This window comes from Schistocerca americana, chromosome 1 (assembly GCF_021461395.2).
Source record: "Schistocerca americana isolate TAMUIC-IGC-003095 chromosome 1, iqSchAmer2.1, whole genome shotgun sequence".
Taxonomy (NCBI): domain Eukaryota; kingdom Metazoa; phylum Arthropoda; class Insecta; order Orthoptera; family Acrididae; genus Schistocerca; species Schistocerca americana.
The window spans coordinates 566666124-566668870 of NC_060119.1; positions in this window are offsets into that span (position 1 = coordinate 566666124).

The window sequence follows — 2747 nt, forward strand, 5'->3', positions numbered from 1 at the left end:
TAGCATAAATATATAACTTCAACAATATCCTCATCTGTAAAGAAAAAACTTCATTATCCATCACTTCATTATCTATATTATCATAACTCCATTATTATTATCACCTGTAAAGAAAAACTTCATTATCAATAGTAGCATATTCTTCATCATTATTCAACAGCATTCATTATCATCTGCAAAAAATTACTTCATTACTCATTATACAACTATTCCTTATTTCTATCATATTTCATCACTAAAACTAAGATGTGTAGTTCTGTCTGACAGCCTGCATCAATCGCCTCGTATTCTGAAAGAAAAAATTAGTTAAGACTGCTGTTCTACGATGTGTATAGTATATTCTTGTTAATGCTTGTTAATTCTGATCCATTTACTCTTCATCACGAAGTATTGCATTCTCTTTCGTTCATTCCGAAGGTGAAATTCCCATTTTGTTTAATTTATTTTTTTCACGTATCATTTCTTTCTGAAATTGATGAATAAAGATTAATGTCTTGCATTGACATAATATACTCACTAAATAATGACTGGTTTATGGTAACATAATTAAGCATACAGCATAACATGACAGAAAACGTAATATGTGAAAAAAAAATAGATAGTGTTCAGAGGGAAAAATGTACCCAGTGTATCACAATGTACCAGTAAAGTAGTCACGATGTTGAGATATAATAAGACAAAATGTCAAAGTCAACTGGTGTTTGCTATATCTTAACTGTTTCATAGTGCATACAAACAAAATATGAAAACAATCGTACAAACATAAAAAAATGATGACAAGAAATGTGACCTTCTTTGTGTTCAGCTTGCATGTTGTGTAGTTAATAGATGCGAGAATTGAAGACTTTAATAGAGAAAAAATTTGATAAAATTAATATATCACTAGACAGAATTGCATAATTATTCGTAACATACGTAATTTTATCTGGAAAATGTGCACTGTCTAATGTGTAACGACAAAAAAAGCGACCTGCTAACCTTACCTTGCTGGGCACTTGCCAAGAAAAAATACGATAATCATCAGTAAGTAGTCATGTGAATATAATTGCATAAGTGATCATAAAATTAGCAAATGGCATTATAGCATGTTAAGTCAAAGTATCTTCTTTCAATAAAAGGTTTGACTTTTGACCAGTGGTGGTTTCCTTTCGATTTTCTGGTTCTCAAAGTTTCGACGTGTAGAACATTAGGGTGAGGAATGCTGCGAATTCGATATGGACCTGCGTATAGATGTTCAAATTTACTGCATCTACTCTTTCCTTTGTTGGATAAATAGTGTGTACGTACTAATATCTTCTGTCCAATGTGAAAGTCACGGCGTGTACAAACCTGTTTTTGCTGTCTTCTCCGGCGCTCTGCGGCACGTTTGATGTTGTTCAGCGCAATGTCAATTATGTCATGGTGTCGTAGTCGACGAGATGTAGGAAATGTTACTAATTCTTTAATTTTGTTAGGTGGTTCAGCATTTTTCAGTATAACAGACGGAGATAGCATAGTGGATTCATTTGGTATGGAATTAATTACATCCTGGAATGAGTGTATGTGTGTGTCCCAATCAATATGTATTTTGTGGCAGTATATTCCACACAGTTTACCAATTTCTTTCATTAATCGTTCACAAGGGTTCGAAGAACCATGGTACCTGGATATATAGATCGAAGAAATGTTTCTAGCTCATAACATACGTGTCCATATAGCAGATCGAAATTGTGATCCATTGTCGGAAATTACTTTCATCACATGCCCTACATGAAATAGAAAATGTTTTACAAATGCTTTCGAAACAGTTTTAGCAGTAGCTTTGCGTAACGGAGTGAAGGTAACAAAATTTTGAAGTGAGTTCAACAGCGACAAAGATGTAGCAAAAACCTCTATTAGTTCTGGGAATCGGACCAAAAATGTCTACAGCGGCCATATGTCTTAATTTAACAGGTACAATGGGATATAATGGAGGAATATGTGAAGTCGTGTCTGACTTAGCTTTCTGGCAGATTTTACATGACGCTAAAACTCGTCGTATACGTTTCTCCATGTTGGCAAAATAACAGTTCTGTCTCAGTATAAGAAAACATTTTCTAGCTCCGTAATGTGCGTAACTTAAATGAGTATACCAGATTAATTTGTTAACAAGTTCGTCAGGAATGCATAATAACCAATTGTTGCTGTCAGGATGAGAGCGGCGAAACAGAATGTCATTGTGTACAGTGTAATGGTTTCTAATGGTAACATTATTCCTATCTTGCCAAAGGTGTTTAACAGAATCTCTGACCAGAGAGTTATTTATCGTTGCTAGTCTGCGCTTGACCGCGCGAGAGTTCAGTGGTGTGAGGCGAGTGGGCAGAGAGAGTGGTTCAGTTGCGAGTTGCACTCAGTCGGCAGTAGTTGTAGCGAGTGGACGGTATCTTTTTGTTTAAAACAGTTACTTTAAAATAAAATTATTATTGGGGCAATTCTTGAACAAATTAATTACAATTAACATACGTTGTTAGCTGAGCGCAATGCTGCTTCATTACCTTCTATTACAATATACCTCGTCCTGAATCGTGACCAGAGATGCAAGGAGAGCACGGCGGCGACGCATGCCGACGCCCGCTCAGTACAACCGTCCACTCGCTACAACTACTGCCGACAGAGTGCCTCGCTCTGCCGACTCCACACACACTACTGAACTCTCGCGCGGTCAAGCGCAGACTAGCAACGATAAATAACTCTCTGGTCAGAGATTCTGTCATGCCTCGCCATCGCTG